At 42.6% G+C, this 21,101-nt stretch overlaps 1 protein-coding gene across 1 annotated transcript in view; it reads right to left on the bottom strand.

The window, feature by feature from the left end:
- pip4k2aa (phosphatidylinositol-5-phosphate 4-kinase, type II, alpha a) overlaps positions 1 to 21,101 on the bottom strand; it is a 253,172-nt gene that overhangs the window by 196,248 nt on the left and 35,823 nt on the right. The gene's annotated exons all lie outside the window — the stretch shown is intronic.

The raw sequence follows: 21,101 nt of genomic DNA, 5'->3' as shown, positions 1-21,101 counted from the left end.
AAGGAAAAGCGGCCCAGCCATGGCTAACAAAATAAATTAAGGATAGCATTAGATCCAAAGAGGAGTCATATAAAGTTGCCAGAAAAAGTAGCAAGCCTGATGATTAGGAGCAGTTTAGAGTTCAGCAAAAAAGGACCACGAGATTGATTAAGAGGGGAAAAATAGAGTAGGAGAGTAAACTTGCAAGGAACATAAAAGTGGATTGTAAAAGCTTCTACAAGTATGTAAAAAGAAAAAGATTAGTGAAGACAAATGTAGGTCCCTTACAGTCAGAAACAGGAAAATTTATAATGGGGAACAAGGAAATGGCTGAGCAATTTAACAAATACTTTGGTTCTGTCTTCACAGAAGAGGACACAAATAACTTCCCAGAAATGCGAGAGAACCAAAGGTCTAGTGAGAAGGAGGAATTAAAGGTAAATAGTATTAGTAAAAAAAGTGCTGGAGAAATTAATGGGACTAAAAGTTGATAAATCCCCAGGGCCTGATAATCTGTATCCCAGAGTACTAAAAGAGGTAGCCATGGAAATAGTGGGTGCATTGGTTGTCATCTTCCAAAATTCTATAGATTATGGAACAGTTCCTGTAGATTGGAGGGTGGTAAATGTAACCCCTCTATTTAAAAAAGGAGGGAAGAGAGAAAACAGGGAACTACAGACCGGTTAGCCCAACATCAGTAGTAGGGAAAATGCTAGTCTCTATTTTAAAGGATGTGATAACAGGACATTTAGAAAATATCAACGGGATTAGACAAAGTCAACATGAATTTATGAAAGGGAAATCGAGTTTGACAAACCTACTGGAGTTTTTTGAGGATGTAACTGTTGAATAGATAAGGGAGAACCAGTGGATGTGGTGTATTTGGATTTTCAGAAGGCCTTTGATAAAGTCCCACATAAGAGGTTAGTGTGCAAAATTAAAGCACATGGGATTGGGGGTAATATACTGGCATGGATTGAAAATTGGTTAACAGACAGGAAACAGAGAGTAGGAATAAATGGGTCTTTTTCGGGGTGGCAGGCAGTGACTAGTGGGGTACCACAGGGATCAGTTATTGGGCCCCAGCTATTCACAATATATATATCAATGATTTGGATGAGGGAACCAAATGTAATATTTCCACGTTTGCTGATGACATGAAACTAGGTGGGATTGAGAGTTGTTAGGAGGATGCAAAGAGGCTTCAAGGCGATTTAGACAAGTTGAGTGAGTGGGCAAATACATGGCAGATGCAGTATAATGTGGGTAAATGTGAAGTTATCCACTTCAGTAGGAAAAACAGAAAGGCAGAGTATTATTTAAATGGTGGTAGATTGGAAAATGTTGATGTACACAGGGACCTGGGTGTCCTTGTACACCAGTCACTGAAAGCAAACATGCAGGTGCAGCAAGCAATAAGGAAGGCAAATGGTATGTTGGCCTTCATTGCAAGAGGATTTGAGTACAGGAGCAAGGATGTCTTACTACAGTTATACAGGGCCTTGGTGAGACCACACCTGGAGTAGTGTGTGCAGTTTTGGTCTCCTTCCCCAAGAAAGGATATACTTGCCATAGAGGGAGTGCAGCGCAGGTTCACCAGACTGGTTCCTGGGATGGCAGGACTGTCGTATGAGGAGAAATTGGGTAGACTAGGCCTGTATTCACTAGAGTTTAGAAGAATGAGAGGGGGTCTCATTGAAACGTATAAAGTTCTGATACGGCTAGATAGACTGGACGCAGGGAGGATGTTTCCCCTGGCTGGGGGGTCTAGAACGAGGGGTCACAGTCTCAGGATACAGGGTAGGACATTTAGGACTGAGATGAGGAGAAATTTCTTCACTCAGAGGGTGGTGAACCTGTAGAATTCTTTACCACAGAAGGCTGTGGAGGCTAAGTCACTGAATATATTTAAGAAGGAGATAGATAGATTTCTAGACACAAAAGGCCTCAAGGGGTATGGGGAGAGAGCGGGAATATGGTATTGAGATAGAGGATCAGCCATGATCATATTGAATGGCAGAGCAGGCTTGAAGGGCCGAATGGCCTACTCCTGCTCCTATTTTTCTATGATTTCTAACTGCAAAATGGACTAAGCTACCTGGGAGGTAGAGGAAACCAAGATAAATAAAAAGAACAAAAACTTTTTAAAAGATTAAAAGGAACAGAATAGTTAAATCATATTACTTAGAACAAAAGTTAAAGTAGAGTTAAAATAACTGGGAGAGAAAGAAGATGAGGCAAAAGAGAAGACAGGACGTGTTAAAATATACACTTAGAAAGATTATTTTAATGGTTATAGGCTTATTACAAAACTATTCCCGATATTAGAGTAGCTCTACTACTGTAATATTGTTACATCAAAATAAAACACATGCTAAAAACTTTTTTATTTTTTTATTTTTTATAAATGGCTGGTATTAAATCCGTGAATCTTAAGGTATGGTGTTCTTCAATAAATAGACGGAGACTGCAGATCAACAATCAACAGGTGTTTACTGGATGAGGGTAGTCTAAAAACTAACAGTACAGATGCCTGCTCAGGGCTTATATACAGGTGTGGTCACTGCCAGTACTACAGTATACAGGAGCTGTAAAAGTAGTTCTCTCTTAAAGGTACATACACTACAATTCCTCCCCTTTTAGATTAACAGTACCATAACATTCAAATAACAGTTAACACTTTTAACATGCACATTAACTGAAATAGTCCATTTATAGATTCAGTCTTTGGGGCGGCTTCCTGATCCTTTCTGGATAGCGCCTTTCTTGAGTGTCTTGTTCTTGGTACGGAGGCGATTCTGGCCCCCTGTCGTCGGTTAGTTCATCAGTTTCCGATGCTACTGTTTCTGGGGTAGATGCTACCGGTATGTCGGGTTCATCACCAGGTACGCCAGACATGGGGTTGACTTGTTCCTGTGACGCTAGGATCTGGTCGACATGGCGTCTCACAATGTTCTCCCCGACCTCCACTGTGCATATCGTTCCGGGTTGCCATTTCTCTGTTCGGTGGTCGCGGGCCAAGACTGGTTGCCCTACATTGAAGCTCCTTGTCGGCTTCTCATGGATGTGCTGGAATTGCTTATTCTCAACATTTCTTCGCACATTTGGTCTGAGCAAATCCAGACAAGATCTCAACCTTCGGTTAAAGAACATCATGGCTGGGGTCTGGTTGGTAACTGCATGTGTCGCATTTCTGTAGGCTAACAGGAAATTGTCCACCTTATGCTGCAGTGGAATGTCGTCATCGCACATGGCCCTTACTGCCTTTTTAAAGGTTTGTACGAACCTCTCAGCCAATCCATTTGTGGCTGGATGATACGGGGCGGATGTGTAATGCCTTACCCCATTCCTTCTCATAAATTTCCGAAACTCTTCGGACACAAACTGTGGTCCGTTATCAGAGCAAATCTGCTCTGGCAAGCCGTTCCTGGCAAATATGGTCCGTAGGACTGCAATCGTTTTCTCCGTAGTGGTGGAGGACATTTTGATCACCTCAGGCCATTTCGAGTGCGCATCCACTGCTATTAAGAACATTCAGTCCATGAATGGACCAGCAAAATCAATATGCACCCATTGCCATGGAGAGGAGGGCCACTCCCATGGGTGTAGAGGGGCATGTGGTGGTGCATTTTGGACCTTCTGGCATCCTGAGCAGCTCTTTGTTAGGTCCTCGATTTGTTGATCGATTCCCGGCCACCACACAAGCCCTAGCAAGGCTTTTCATTTTCACCCCTCCCAGATGGCCTTCGTGAAGCTCATTGAGCACTCTCTCCCTTAACTTGGGTGGAATTACCACTTGGGATCCACACATCACTGTCCCCTGGCATACTGACAGCTGTTCTCTTCTGGATGAGAATGCTGGCAACAGTGAGTCGCCATGTGTTGGCCATCCCTTCACCGTCAAATCATATATCTGAGACAGTGTCAGATCATTTCGGGTCTCCTTCTCTATATCCGCGTTAGTTACTGGCAAGCGTTCAATTATCGACGAATAAAATATTTCGACAGGGTCCACTGCTGGTGCTTCCTCCGCAGTAGGCAGTGGCAGGCGTGATAGCCCATCAGCGTTTCCATGCTGTTTCGTGCCCTTATACTCGATTTCATATTGGTTCGCCCCTAGAAAAAGGGACCATCTTTGTAGCCGTTGCGCAGTCATCACCGGAACGCCCTTCTTTGGATTAAAGATGGAGACAAGTGGTTGGTGGTCAGTCAGCAAGATGAACTTCTGCCCGTGCAGATAGTGGTTGAACTTTTTTTACTCCCCATACTAGGCTGAGGGCCTCCCTGTCAATCTGGGCGTAGTTGCGCTCGGCTGAGGTTAGTGACCGAGACACAAAGGCTACTGGCCTCTCCAACCCGTCTGGGAATTTGTGCGACAGCACCGCTCCAATACCATAGGGTGATGCATCACATGCCAAACGAATTGGTAGTGCTGGGTTGAAATGGACCAACACCTCTTTTGATGTGATCAATTTTTTGCACTTCTGGAAAGCTCGTTTACATTCGTCATTCCACTTCCATGGTACCCCCATCTGCAGTAGGGTGTTCAGTGGGTGTAATACTGTAGACAAATTTGGCAAGAACTTATGGTAGTAGTTCACCAGCCCGAGGAACGACCTCAGTTGTGACACATTTTCCGGTGCTGGAGCCTTGACTACTGCCTCAATCTTCTCAGGGGACTTATGTAACCCCTCTTCATCAATAACGTGGCCACAATACGAGATCTGCTTCTGGAAAAAACTCGCATTTGTGGCGATTAGCTCGTAGCCCATATTCCTTCAATCTAGTGAGCACCTGCTCCAGGTTGGCGAGGTGATCACTGTCATTTTTGCCCGTGACCAGGATGTCGTCCAAATAACACTGGGTCCCTGGAATCCCTTGCAGGACTTGATCCATTGCCCTTTGCCAAATAGCCGGAGCCGATGCTACCCCGAACACCAGCCGGTTGTATTGGTAGAGACCTTTATGAGTGTTGATCGTGAGGTATTGTTTCAAGGCTTCTTCTACCTCCATTTGCAGGTACGCCTGGGCCAGATCAATCTTAGTGAAGCGTTTTCCTCCAGATAGCGAGGCAAAAATATCTTCAATCCGCGGAAGCGGATATTGTACCGTGTGAAGGACTGGGTTCACTGTCACCTTAAAGTCCCCACAGATGCGAACCTTCTTTGGTTCCCCAGGCGTATTACTCAATGACCTCTTCATTACAGGAACGATGGGTGTAGCCCACTCGCTCCAGTCCACTTTGGACAGTACTCCTGAACGTTCCAAACCTTCCAGCTCTGCTTCGACGGCTGGGCGGATCGCATAAGGCACCGGTCTGGCCTTAAAAAACTTTGGGCTTGCATTTTCCTATATTTTAATCGTCGCTGTTATGCCTTTTAGTGTTCCGAGTCCCTCCTGGAACACTTCTTGTGCGTCAGTTAGCATTTTTGACAGTCGTCCAGGTGAGACGTCGTCATCCTTTTTGGCCTCTACCGTCAGTGCCTGTATGGAATGCCAATCTAATTGTATCTTCCAGATCCATTCACGTCCTAGTAGTGGTGGTCCTCCATCTGGCAATACATATAGGTCCATTTTTGGTATTTCCTGGCCGTTGTATATCACGTTCACCCTTATTTTTCCTTTGGGGTAGACTTTTTGCCCCGTGTACGTCTTCAAGACAATCTCTGTAGCTCTCAAGGGTATATGTGAGAATGGCCGCTTGTAGTCCCTTCGGTTTATGACCGTTAGGGCTGATCCTGTGTCCAATTCCATTTTCACTTGGACTCCGTCTATCTTGAGCGTGACCCAGATAGTCTGGTGATCCTCCATTTTGATTACATTATGTAGTTTCAGACAACCCAGCTCCTTGCTTCCGGAGTCTATCACTTTTCTGTTCGTCTGAACTACTCCCCGTCACCTTATGTACCTTTTTGTACTTCTCTTGTGGAGATTTCTTGCTGCTGGTTTTCTTCCCTGACCTGCAGACTCTTGCTATGTGTCCTGCTTTTCCACACTGTCTGCGCACTTGGTCCTTGAACCAACAATCCTTCTGGTCGTGTGTTGTTCTGCCGCAGCGATAACACTTCCCTGCTCCATATGACATTTCATTGGTGCCATATTCTTGCGGTCTCCGTTGTATCTCTGCAGCGCCCCGTGCGGCTGCTTCGTGTGATACTGCCATGCTGAAAGCCTTGTCCAGCGTAAGATCCTTTTCTGATAGAAGCCGTTTCTGGGTTCCTTCACTTTGAAGCCCACACACAAACTTGTCCCTTAACGTATCTGCTAGTCCCATTCCAAACTGGCAGTGTTTCGATAGCTTGCGCAGTTCCGTTAAATACTCAGCATTACAAAGCTGGTTCCTTTTGTGAAACTTAAATCTTTCTGCTATCAGCAGCGGTGTGGGGTTTAAGTGGTCCTGTAGGATTTCCACTATGTTTTCGAAATCCTTATCCACTGGCTTCTCTGGGGTTATTAGGTTTCGCAGTAAGCCATACGTTTTTGCACCCATGGAATTCAACAAAACCAGTGCTTTCCTGGCATCTGACACTTAATTCGCCTTGCAGTACACCTCAATGCGTTCCACATATGTCGCCCAATCTTCGACTTCATTGTCGAACGCTGTGACACTGCCACTCTTCGGCATCCCTGGGTGTGGTTAGACTGGCTAAAATGGCGTCTCCCGTGCTCTCCCTTCTCCGCTGGCTCAAAATGGTGTCTCCCGCACTTCCCTTTCTTCCCGCGCTCGCCCTCCTCCGCTGCAGCTTCAAAAATGGCATCTCCCGCGCTCTCCCTTCTTCTCCGCAGCTCAAATGGCGTCTCCCGCGCTTCCTTTCTTCCCCCACGGACGCTGCTCAGCCCTTGAGCCCTGGCTGCGTTCTGCGCGTTTTCCTGTGCACCTCTCTCGTTGCCGCCGCTTGGTCCTGAACCCCGGCTGTGCTTTACCCTCTCTTTTTGTTTTCCGTCGACGCCGCTCGGTCTTCAACCCCCGGCTGCGCCCTGTGCGCTTTACCCTCTCTCTTACCCCGTCGACGCTGCTCGGCCTTTTCTGTGCCGTCAGTCGGCTCCAGCTGCCGCTGTCTGGGAAGGGTCTGCACTGTACCTGTTGCCAGCCTGTTGCTGGATCGTCGTGGCTGGAGAACCAAACCCAGCTCTCAACAGCCTCCCCTGCGATGCTCACTCTCTGCCGGATGACTGGGCGGTTGCTCGTGGTCGATGCCCGTGCTTCTGGCCTCGACTTTCTTCCACTGTCCTCCAGGAGCGAATCCTTGGGAGGAAATGCAGAGTTGCAGGTAGGTTCGAATCGGCCTCATCGCCACTATTAAATCCGTGAATCTTAAGGTATGATGTTCTTCAATAAATAGACGGAGACTGCAGATCAACAATCAACAGGTGTTTACTGGATGAGGGTAGTCTAAAAACTAACAGTACAGATGCCTGCTCAGGGCTTATATACAGGTGTGGTCACTGCCGGTACTACAGTATACAGGAGCTGTAAAAGTAGTTCTCTCTTAAAAGGTACATACACTACAGCTGGGCCAAAACATCACCACAAACCTCCCCTCCCCAACTCCCACAGTAATGACAGGCCAGTTCGCCTTACAACAACAACTTGCATTTATACAGCATCTTTAACGTCGTAAAACATCCTAACACACTTCAAAGGAGCAACTATCTAACAAATTTGACACTGAGCCACATAGAGATATTAGAACAGGTGACCAAAAGCTTGGTCAAAGAGGTAGGCTTTAAGGAGCAGTAAGATTGAATTAAAGGAGAGAGGTAGAGAGACAGAATGTTTTAGGGAGGGAATTCCAGAGCTTAGGGCCATGGCAGCTGAATGGTGGAGTGAAGAAAATCAGGGATGCACAAGAGGCCAGAATTGGAGGAGCGCAGAGATCTCAGAGGGTTGTAGGGCTGGAGAAGGCTGCAGGAGATAGACAGGGGCAAAGCCATGGAGGGATTTGAAAACAAAGATGAGAATTTTTTTTAATCACTTACTTCAGTTGTTGCTAAATTACTAGAATTTATAATTTAGGATGAAAATACCAAGCGCTTGGAGAAACATAAATTAATCAAGGTCATTTTACATGGATTTCTGAAAGGCACATGGTGCTTGACTAATCATATGGAACTATTGTAGAAATAGAGGATAAAAGAAATGTAATAGATGTGGATTTTCAAAAAGCATTTGGGCGACAGGGCACAATTTCAAAATTTGCAGATGACATGAAACTTGAAGTATAGTAAACAGTGAGGAAGATAGTAATAGACTTCAAGAGGACATATACAAGCTGGTTTAACAGGCGAACACATGGCAGATGAAATTTAAGGCAGAAAAGTGTGAGGTTGTAAGAATGGCTAGATTCCTAACTAAAGGACTGAGGTCGAGTCAGTCTATCAAACAAACGATGTTTAATACTAATCAACAGAGTTTAAAACGAAAACACAGGAGAACTACATTACAGGTCTGTACTCTTTGCTGGTTCCACGAGGACTGGCTAGAGCGGCTCCCCAGTCTGACGTCATGATGTCATCACGTTTTCCCGCCGCTGGAGGATCACGTGATCAACGTGATGACGTCATCGCCTTTGGTCTCATTCTTAAAGGGACCGCGCTATGTACATGCAATGATATGAACAAAGATACAGATTCATTCTGTAGCTAATAATTTGTTAAAGATAATTATGTACATTAGATCAGAGTCCCCCTGGTGGCTCTGCCACAAGGTGATATATTTTGGTAGGAAGAATGATACAATTTTAAAGGGGGTACAAGAACAGAGAGATCTGGGTGTGTTTGTGCACAAGCCTTTGAAAGTGACAGGACAGGTTAACAAAGCATTGAATAAAGCACATGGGATCCTGGGCTTTATAAATAGAAGCATAGAGTACAAAAGCCAGGAAGTTATGCTAAACCTATACAAGACACTAGTTCTGCCCCAGCTGGAGTATTGTGTCTAATTCTGGGCACCATACTTTAGGAAGGATGTGAAGCCTTTGGAGAGGGTACAGAAAAGATTTACTAGAATGGTTCCGAGGATTACAATTACATGGATAGATTGGAGAAGCTGGGGTTGTTCCCCTTAGAGAATAGAAGGCCAAGAGGAGATTTGATAGAGGTGTTTAAAATCACGAAGGATTTAGGTAGAGTAAATAAAGAGAGAGTAAATAAAGAGAAATAGTTTGCAAAGGCTGAAGGGTCAATAAGGAAATGAGGAAAAACTTTTTTTTAATGTGACGAGCAGTTAGGATTTGGAATGCACTGCCTGATTGGATGGTGGAAACAGATTCGACAGTAGCCTTCAAAAAGGAATTAGATAAATATTTGAAGGAGAAAAAAAGTGCAAGGATATGGGGAAAGAGCAGGGGAGTGGGGCTAACTGGATTGCTCTTCGAAAGAGCTGGCATGGACTCGATGGGCCGAATGGCCTCCTTCTGTGCTGTACTATTCTATGATTTGATAAAGAGACTTATGGCAGAGACACTGGCACATGGAATAAACAGGAATGCAACCACATGGATTGAGATGGTTGAAAGGCAGAGAGCAAAGGTGAAGGGTAAAAAGAAAGTTCTCTGAATGGAAAGATGTTAGGGGTACACTCATTTACTATACACAAGTTATCTGAATTAAGAGAATATTGAAATTTGCTAATGACCCCAAATCTGGGGAATATGTCAAATGGTAATTTTGAAAGATGGCAGGAAGACATTGATAGGCAACAGTGGCAATTGCGGCAATTGCAGTTCAATGTAGAAAACGTGAAGTAATATATCTTGGAAGTAAGAATAGTAAAAAAAAAAATACAAATTAGGTGGTGAGAATTTAAATAGAGTGGAGGAGCAGGGAGACCCATTATGCAAATACACAGGTCTTTAAAAAGATGGCAGTACAAGTAGATAAGGGCATTAAAAGAGGCAAACAGAACACTTGGTGTTGTATCTAGAGGCAAGAAAATTGCTCAACAAAGTTTGTAAAATTTGAACAAGCGAGGCAGGAGGAAGAGAACGAGAGAGAGGAGACACACAAATGTAAATCTAGATCAACTTCAGACTTTAGTCTGGAAAACAACCTAACTCAGAACTGACGGATTAACAGGCCCCAACTTTTGAATCCCAGACGTCTAGGAACATTTCCCTAATTTCTTTCCTCCTGTAACTAGCTCACCTAGCATCACCTTTTATAGCTTTAAAAAAAAGATATTGCCAAAGTGCTTACACTTATTAACTTTAATTACAGGCAAGAGGAGCGAGAAGAGGAGGGCGGCCATTTTTTCTCCTACCTGCTGAATTTGGAAAAAAAAAATCAATCTCATCAATGGGGCAGTGTACTAAGCCAGCAAGAATTCAGATGTTGAATTTGAATACAACCGAGTGCACCATCTGTTTACACACAGTCACCAGTATTGTAGCTGCCTTTGTGCAACTCATAGTTTTTCATGTCATTTCTTTCCATGTATGACAGGGATATCCTGTTCTGTGGGTGCAATGCAATCTGTTTGCCTCGATATAAAAAGAAAAAAAATTATACTAATCCTACTTGTAATCTCTGTAAAAGGAGAAAACGACTCGCTGGCTATTTTATTTAGACTAGGTTTTTTTCATTGCATTCTGACACACTTACATTTTCAGGTGGTTATTAATCATAGTTAAGCAGCCTTTACAGCAAATATTGTTACCAATGTATGGTCCTAAGGATGAAAGATGCATAATTTGAACACTTGGGTGTGAAAAAAGTTGTACATTGTCACATCTGGTCCACATAACTTTCAGTATCATATGAACTGAAAACATAAACCAGTGGGTCCAGGAAGATAAGAGTTTCAGATAACTTCCTGGCATTGTACAGGTTAATGCACTTGTATCATTGCAATTGTTACGTTTTTGGATTTTTATACTAGATATTCTGCTTGGACTCTGACAACACATTCCTACAAGCAAAGCTCAGCTCCTCTATCACGTGCAAGCACACAACCTCAACTTCCAGAGACAGAAAAATAACATTCCATCTGACCATGGCTCAGGCAAAAAAAGATACATTTATTTAACATTAAACAGGTAAATGAACAATACTCAGTACAAACATAATTTATAATAATTATAAACTATCCTATTCTCTTTGGATGTCAAAATCAACAGATACTTCCCTTGCAGTTAGTCACAACAATGCTTTCAGATTATCTGCCCTCTGGCTGCAATTCAGTCAACATGTAACCCAAATTTCTTTGAAGATATAACTGGAAGAAAGGACATTAAAAACTTTATTTCTCTTGACAACATGAATCAGACATTCACAGGTTGTCAATTACAAAGAATGTTTTCTCAGCCATTTTGAATCATTGTGATTTCTGAAGAAAGACTTGCATTTATATAGCATCTTTCACGACCACCGGATGTCCCATAGCACTTTACAGCCAATGAAGTACTTTTGAAGTGCAGTAGCTGTTGTAATTTTCTCTTAGGCAGTCCCTCGGAACAGAGGATGACTTGCTTCCACGTTAAAAATGAGTTCGCAGGTGACTGATGAGTCCAATGCGGGACCTACAGTCTCTGTCACAGGTGGGGCAGATGGTGGTTGAAGGGGCGGGTGGGTGGGGTGCATGGGTTGACGTGCGCTCCTTGTGCTGCCTGCGCTTGGCTTCCGCTTGCTCCCGGCGAAGAGACTCGGTGTTCGGCGCCTTCCCGGATGCTTCTCCTCCACTTTGTGCGGTCTTGGGCCAGGGATTCCCAGGTGTCGGTGGGGATGTTACACTTTTTCAAGGAGGCTTTGAGGGTGTCCTTGAAGTGTTTCCTCTGCCCACCTGGGGCTCTCTTGCCGTGCCGGAGCTCAGAGTAGAGCGCTTGTTTTGGGAGTCTCGTATCGGGCATGCAGACGTGACCCGTCCATCGGAGCTGATTGAGCGTGATCCAAGCTTCGATGCTGGGGATGTTGGCCTGAGCAAGAACACTGACGTTGGTGCGCCTATCCTGCCAATGGATTTGCAGGATCTTGCGGAGGCAGTGTTGGTGGTCCCTCTCCAGTGCTTTGAGGTGCCTGGTGTACATGGTCCATGTCTCTGAGGCATACAGCAGGGCGGGTATCACTGCTGCTCTGTAGACCATGAGCTTAGTGCCGGGTTTGAGGTCCTGGTCTTCAAACACTCTCTTCCTCAGGTGACCGAAGGCTGTTGTAATGTAGGAAACATGGCAGCCAATTTGTTCACAGCAAGGTCCCACAAACAGCAATGAGATAATGTTTTTGTTATGTTGATTGAGGGATAAATATTGGCCACGACACTGGGGATAACCCCCTGTTCTTCTTCGAAATAGTGCCATGAGAACAGACAGGGCCTCGGTTTATCATCTCATCCGAAAGACAGCACCTCCGACAGTGCAGCACTCCCTCAGTATTGCACTGAAGTGTCAGCGTAGATTTTTGCACTCAAGTCTCTGGAGTGGGATTTGAACCCACAACCTTCTGACGCAGAGGCGAGAGTGCTACCCACTGAATCACAGTTAACACATTAATGCCTTCGGTTTTCTAGATCATAATATATATTCCCTGTAGCTTGGGGAAAAAATCAGCTAGCAATAACCAATAATGTAGTGTATACCAAACTCTAAGAAAATGCATAATTTTTGTCATAGCACCTACATTTCTCTTAGGGAAACCATCTGCAACAAGAACGGAAGAACTTCTATAATGTTTCAGTGATATGACTACGTATCATTCTGCATACACAAATGTATTTTTAGTGTTATTGCACAGAAGGAGTATTCTTACAACCTGTACCTTACCAACACTTCTCTTTAGCCCTCCGCTGCCTACAATTTGTCATGCTAATTGTCCGACATCCAGTGTTAGATGAGCAAAAAATTCCTTCAATTAAATATTGGGAAGACCGAAGCCATCGTCTTCAGCTGCCTCCAGAAACTCCGTTCCCGAACCACCGATTCCACCCCCCTCCCTGGCCACTGTCTGAGGCTGAACCAGATTGTTTGCAACTTTGGTGTCCTATTTGACCCTGAGCTGAGCTTCCGATCCCATATCCTCTCCATCACTAAGACCGCCTACTTCTACCTCGGTAATATTGCCCCATCTCATCTGCTGCTGAAACCCTCATCCATGCCTTGGTTTACCTCCAGACTCGACTATTCCAATGCTCTCCTAGCTGACCTACCACGTTCTACCCTACGTCATCCAAAACTCTGCTGCCTGTATCCTAACTCACACCAAGTCCCATTCACCCATCACCCCTGTGATCGCTGACCTACATTGGTTCTCAGTCCAGCAATGCCTCAAATTTAAAATTCTCAGCCTTGCGTTCAAATCTCTCCATGGCCTCACCCCTCCCTATATATGTAACCTCCTCCAGCCCTATAACCCTCCAAGAGCTCTGCATTCCTCCAATTCTGGCTTCTTGTGCATCTTCGATTTCCTTCACCCTGCCATTGACTGTCTAGGCCCCAAGCACTGGAATTCCCTCCCTAAACCACTCTATCGCTCTCTCCTCCTTTAAATGCTCCTTAAAAATCTATCTCTTTGATCAATCTGTTGGTCACCTGTCCTAATATCATACTGTGTGGCTCGGTGTCAAATTTTGTTTGATAGCGGTCCTGTGAAGCGCCCTGGCACGTTTTACTATGTGAAAGGCGCTATATAAATGCAAACAGTTATTGTTGCCGTGATCCACCAAGAAATATTACTGCAGCTTTTTAAATTATTTCATTCACCACGGGGGAATAGCCTGTGCACATTTCAACCATCAAGACTCAAAAGAAGAATGGTGATTTGAGTGAAGTACCGGAGGGCTGTTAGCATCAGTGGAGCAGTATGCAAGCAAGACTCATTGCCTTCAGCAGAGGAGAAAATTGCCAAGAATAAATATATACACACACACACACACACTTTTTTAAGTGTAAAAAGCAAAAAAACAGGCAAACATAAGAAATAGCAATTGTGTGGAACAGAATATGCTGTGGCAGGAAATATAACAAATTTAATATATCAGATTCTGCAACTATAGCATTATATACTTCAACAAATAAGTTTTTGTTGTTAAATGCCCTTTGCAGCTTCCATTACTCTACAATTTGTATTGAAATCAATAATACTCACAGCAACATGGAACTCTTGGCCCCTGGAAAACTCAAGATTTAAATCCATTAGTTCCCAAGATATAATGGCAATTGTCCTGAATTTAATTTAACACAGCTACTTTTTAGTCTGCACTATTTACAATCTGGTCTCTAAACCATGACAGAATTGGGAAGCAAGAACCACATAAATTTTCTTGAACGACAAGTTGCACATTAAAGGCCATGATCTCAGGGCATAGACCTCAGATTTACAGAAATCACAGTACTCCTACAAAATGGTGAAGTCTTTTTTTAAAAAACAAACTATTTCTTCTGATATTTAAAGTCACAATTTCAGTTAACTAGCATTTTACATTATGAAGAAGGGCCCAGTCCAAGTCAATGACCAGTCTGTTCTTTACATAGATGCTGACTGACCTGTTGCATTTCCAGCATTTTCTATTTTTGTTTAATGCATTATACCGATAGTGCCTCAACCACATACATTGCAGGGTAATGCAATTTATAACACACTTGAATAATTGTGTTCCATCTGGCCTTCTAGATGGGGCATTAAGAAAGTAGTAAGTTACACTTAAAGCTTTATTTAATACCCTAATTAAAAAAAATCAAATGTCAATTTGATACAAATACAATTTAGCAATGCATAAATTACTGTACAAAAACTTGAGAGGCTGATGTCTACATTCTTTGATCACATGATGAGGCCACATCTACAGCATTTAAACATTTTTGTAGTTTTGTTACCACAAAGGAGCACCTATTTACACAAACTACAAAATAAATTGCAGTTTTAACTTACTGCAACTACAGGTGTCTTCAAATGCACACGTGATTTGTCTCTATTGCTGAGTTTGCTACCTTAAGAAAGCATGGAATGATAGGAAAAAAACACTTGGCCCATCAAACCTGCTCCTTCCAGACACAATGTGCAGTCTACCCAGTCATGGACTCTATCCCACCGAATTAATCACCCGAAAGTTGCGCATAAATACCGCCTGATCCTTAAATGTCATTGAACAGAATATTCAACCTAGCTGCCTGTCTTCCAAAGATAACATCCCCACTTCCTCCCCTCCCGCAGTACCAGCACAGAAATCATATCTCTTGAAATATTTGATCTCTGTTTGTACTTATAATCAACACAATATTAACTGCGGAGAGTCTGTTCCGTACGTCTACTTGCGTGGGATAATCTTTCACCTAGCCTTGCTTCAAACTTAGCTTTGAAGCAGTGTCCTCTAGTTCAGTGCTCACAGTCGAACTCAACTTGCCCGTTACGCCTCTCACCATTTAGAACAGCTCAATCACATTCCCCAAAGAAGAAAACTTCAGCTCCAAAGGTTTTCTCATAAACTTACAGCCCCAAATCCTAGAATCATCTTTGCCATTCTTCACTAAAACCCACCAACATATCAGTATCCTTTTGCTATTAAATAGATTTAAAATCTGTACTTCAGCACACTTACTAAGAGCATAGTTGCAAATAAGCACATTGTTCCAGTAGGTTTACTTTGAAAATTAATCCATGACCTGGAAACATTTATCATCTTTAAAGAACACACAACATTTTTTTTTTTTTTTTTTTTTTTTTAAGAACAGGAAAAAGATTATTAAGGCCAACAAGCCCATCCCTATCCTAAGTGGCAGTGGAAGTGACTAGAAAGCATTCAGACAAATATACTGTTTCAAACATGAGTTTTGAAAGACAAAATCATATATGTTTACTAAAAATGAAAATATTTTGAAATTGAGACAACTAAGTATTTGCAGACATACATAAAGTATAGTTTCCATTATGTCTATTTTGTGGAATGTGGTATTGCTAACTATATGCTAAGATTTGTTATCCAAAATCAGACAGGCATGGGATTAAGTTACAACTTTGGGAGGAGAAATGAGGACGGTTTGACTCAGCAAGCCGATCTCAGCAGTGATATGCCACAATGTTAGTAAGATACGAGAACGAGAACTCAACTACAAGTTTTGAGACATTTGGAAAACGGTAGGGTGAACGCAGGAGAACTCCATAAAGGTGATTAAAATTGGGACTCAAGTTAAGGGGAATAAAAAATGTGTTGCCCACCTCCCTCCCAAAAATCAACCCCAGTGGTTGGCAAGTGTTCAGTGTTATACTGCGCATGTTATTGGATGGCTCGAGTTGGATCTCAGCTGTTGCTTAGATTTTCCAATGCCAGGTGGCTGTCAGTGGTAGAACAAAGGGACAGCTGGCATTCAAGCCATAATAGGATTAGAGAAGAACCTAGAAAATTGTGTAGCATATGACAGTGAAAGGGTGGACTTTTATCATGTTTCTAAGCTAGAAATTAATTTGATCAGTCCAAGTAATCTTACATTCCTAGTCTTACTTGGACAATTAATCGTTTCAATCATAATAAAGCATAAGTCCACTAAACCAGTGCCCTGGATTAAAAGTTTTGTTCCACCTGCTGTAGTTTAGGATTATCAGTATATGTATTCAGGTTGGTTTTTTTTTTATAAATAGAGTACAGGAAGTGAATGGGTGAGAGTGTGACATAAAATGTAAGCAGTTGCCTACACATTTTAATGTATGGCAAATCTACTTTTTAATACAGTAATATTGAATTTGAACCAGTTTCTTTTTTAAAGATTAAGACAACAATAATTACATTTAAGTGCAATTGATAAAGCATTTCCTCATTCTAACAATGATACATGACCTTTGAAAAACAACTTGTATTTATATAGTGCCTTTAATGTAGTAAAACATCCCCAAGGTGTTGCAAATTAGATATTGCTTACTCACGGATAGAAACACCAAAAAAAACCTCACTGGCACACACTTCCTGTCTCTTCCCCCACCACCAACCACCCCCCCACCCCACCCCACTCTCTCCAGGAAAAAAAACCTGAATGAATAGAATAATCCTAAACTGCAATTCAAAGAGGAAAGCTTCTGCTAATTCAGAGTACTGAGTAATGGGCTTTTTGGGTTTAGGTTCATAATCTAGCTAGAACAAATGGTTACTCAACAGCTGAGACCCTGGATGCAAGTTTATTACGATCAAGTTCACATGCTGCCCAGTTGCAATCTACATTCTTAAGCTATTTCATTCAACTTCAGTCAGTTGTTTCAACCTCCAACATTTTGGTTACTAAAACCTCATATAGAGAGAGGGGTAGTGAACATGTGAAATTTTCCAAACCTCATTCAGTGCTTGGCGATATGGCCAATCGCCATGTTCACGTGAAGGGGTAAATTACTCTTCAAGGACAGATGAAAGGCTGGACAAACCAGAACATAAAAAGCTAACAGCTGTTACTAAACAACGTGACAATATTTGTGACATGCTTGCATTTGAGCTGCTGTATTTTAAGTGTAAATCATAAACATCCTTTTCCCTCTTTTATCCCTGTACTAAGGCGCCCAAGAGGCATGAATGCACAACAGTGTTCCATTCGGTGTCAACTTGTATTTACATTACACATTGGATGCTTAAACTGCCAATTACATTTGTGCAACTTGAGGTCAAAATTTAGACAGACAGCTTTCCTACACTTTCAGATATCTTACCTTTCTTGTTCATTTTCCATACCTCATTCTATCCAATATCCCTATTTCCTTTGTTTCCCTCAGGATTTACCCTTTTTATTAGCAATTTTGTACCTGGTTGTACTGGTGCTGACCGTTGATTCCTGACGACTTGCTTTTGAAATCCAGGGCTGACCTGAAAACTTGACTGACATGATGGTTCACTTACTGAGTCTAGTACTGACCACTCTTCTTTGATAATCAGCAGGAAAAACCCAGAGTTTGCAATTAGAGATTTAACTAACCTGGCTTCCTCAACAAAATCTCCTTGCTATTATTTAATAGCTGCACTTCCCTTTCTCTCGGGTGCTCCAGGTTTCACACACAATACATTTTGAAATCATTCTGTATTCCCTATGACAGAGGTCAATCATTTTTAAATTGCACTTATTTCTTTATTTGAATTTTCCCCATCTTCCTCCCACTCTCTTCTGACTTCACCATATTAAGATAAATGTCCTGTAATTTTTAAATAGTTCCTTTAATCTAATTTTTTCCCCCATTCTTCCTCCTTCAGCAATTATTTCATTGAGATGTACATTTTCTAACCGTACATCACAAAACTTAATCTGCCCTTTGCTGAAATACTCAAAAGCGGCACAGACACGATGGGTCGAATGGCCTCTTTCTGTGCTGTAAATTTGCGTGATTCTATGATCACGCAAATAGTAGCTGCATGCACAACATGACACTTGTTCAACGTGTATGCATGGCTACTGTTGGAAACAGAAAGTATTTTAATTTGCCTTTTTGGCCAAGCAGATTTAAATTTATATACTAAACTTTAATTGTTGGGTTCTTTTGACAAAACAAAGTGGCCATTTAAATAAAAATAAGGGTTGCATTTCACATCCTCAGAATGTCTCAAAGTGCTTCATAGCCAATGAATTAATTTAGAAGTGTAGTCACTGTTGTTTTGTAGACAAATCTGGCAACCAATTTACAGACAGCAAGGTCCCACAATCAACAATGAGATAAATGACCAATTAATTGGTTTTGGAAATGTTGGTTGAGGAATAAACATGGGTTCAGGACACTGAGCTCCTGCGCTTCTTCAAATAGTGCCATGGGATCTTTGCCAAGTCAAAGGCACAAAATACTGCTACACTCCAATCATCTTACACTCTCTGCCATTAGTGGCCAAAAATAACTTTGTTTGAAGAGTAAAGTCAAGTCATTAAGCAGCCTTGCATGCAGTATATCAGCCTGCAGGCCTCCCATAAAATAAGTATGCTGTGAACATTTAAATAAAACCAAAGTTTGTCAAAACAAGCTGGCACAAATCTTAAGAACTATCAAACAGAGCAGTGAAAAATCAAAAACACTACAAACATGGTCAGAAACTATGGAACATTCAGTTTCTTCCATGTGCAAAGATAATTAATGGTTTGCATTTAATTTGCACTGTTTAATTTAGTGGATGTTGTTAGCTGTATTGAATTTCTTAGGCAAAGTTCAAGTGTCTCAAGCATACAAGTTGCTTTGGGAAAAAAAAAATACAATCAAAACGGAATGGATTCCCTCTAATGTAAGTGAATGCATTGTACGTATGATATTGTGCTACTATCCGGAGGTCAAATAGGAAAAATCCCAAATAAGAAACCAGTTTGTGCAATTTCTTGTGCCTTGATTAAAATGTGACCATAGGTTCCTTAGGCAAACAATAATCATCTGAAAGCTTCTACTAAATTTGCTATGGGAGCAGTAATAACCCTTGACCCAAGACACAGTATCCTACTTTTATTTGTGGGTGAAATAGAGCCCTTTAATGGTTTTCAGAAACTGACACGCCACCTCATTTTTAAAAAATGTCAGTTAAAATACAACAGTCAGGTAAGAAAAACATTGGTACTTGAAGACAAAATTCAACCTGCAACATGCACTGCCGTCTAAGAGTCCTGATAATTTACTGGTCATAGAGAACGGTGTGATCATTGCTTCCTGGTTTGCATAATGGAAGTGCACATTACAAGCATAACCAAACCACAAACAAAAACAAGGGTTCACACCTCCCTCTTGACAGCTACTGAGATGCACCCTGTTTACAATCTATATTAATGACTTGGATGACCGAGTGTACTGTAGCCAAATTTGCTGATGATACAAAGATAGGTGGGTTTGCAAGTTGCGAGGAGGACACAAAGGGCTGGATTTTGTCAATGGGGAGCTTTTGGAGGCGGGACTCCCACTTGTTGGGTTTCAGTCCCGCCTCCATCAACTTCTGGCCAGCCCACGCTATTTTCCCTTGATTGACCTTGTTAAGCCCGCCCAGCGGGCTTAGCAGGCCAATTAAGGGGCAGCTGGTTACAGAGAATGCCAGCGTATGACGTTTCATCGGTCAAAAATTTTTGACAGCTGAATTGTCACCATTTGACAGCTCTGTGAAGCTGTCAAACACTGACATTCTCTGTTGTTTGATGAGTTCTTGTATTCAAGACTCATCAAATCTCTTGAGCAGAAATTAGATGGTTGTTGCATCAGAGAATGCAGCAGCCATCTGTCATCTCTGCCGGTGAGACGCGATAGTCTCCGCATCCCCAATGGTTGAAGCCTGCAGGAAGAAACAAAGGTAAGTAAACATTTTCTATCACTTTCCACTCACCTCACATACTTACCTCTCCACCCTTGCACCCATCACTTACCTCCACAGTGCACTTTTGCACTCCTCCGATCCCCACAGACCCACTGCTCGCCTCGGTGACCCTAGCGGGGTTTCCTGACGTTGGGAAGCCCGCGCCTCTGGTGGAAAAATGGGGATAATCCTCTTAATTGCCTGTTAACAGACAGTTAAGTGGCTGTAATCCCCTTCCCGCCTCCAGGAGATGGGACCCGGCGCGGGTCGGCTACCCGCCTCCTGGGAAGATGGCACGGAGGCGGGATGGGTACCCGCCCCCAGAGTCTGCCATTTTCCCGGCAGTCCCGCCTCCAAACCCACCTCCCCAGGGCTGGCAAAATCACCCCCAAAGAGTCTGCAAAGGGATATAGATAGATTAAGTGAGTGGGCAAAAATTTGGCAGATGGAGTATAATGTGGGAAAATGTGAGGTTTTCCACGTTGGAAGGAAGAATGAAAAAGCAAATTATTTTTTTTAATGGAGCGAGACTACAAAATGCTGCGGTACAAAAGGGATCTGGGGGTCCTAGTACATGAAACACAAAAAGTTAGCATACATTTATAGCAAGTAATTAGGAAGGCTAATGGAATGTTGGCCTTTATTGCATGGGGTATGGAGTATAAAAGTAGGGAAGTTTTGATGCAACTTTACAGGGCGCTGGCGAGACCGCACCTGGAGTACTGTGTACAGTTTTGGTCTCCATATTTAAGGAAGGATATACTTGCATTGGAGGCAGTTCAGAGAAGGTTCATTAGGTTGATTCCTGGATGAAGGGGTGACGTATGACGAAAGGTTGAGCCTATACTCATTGGAGTTTAGAAGAATGAGAGGTGATCTTATTGAAACATATAAGATTCTGAGGGGGATTGACAGGGTG

Source organism: Somniosus microcephalus, chromosome 5 (assembly GCF_052327205.1).
Source record: "Somniosus microcephalus isolate GS21.2 chromosome 5, FLI_Smic_1.0, whole genome shotgun sequence".
NCBI lineage: Eukaryota > Metazoa > Chordata > Chondrichthyes > Squaliformes > Somniosidae > Somniosus > Somniosus microcephalus.
Note: the sequence above shows the minus strand (reverse complement) of the source record. Positions and strands in the feature narration are given on the sequence as shown.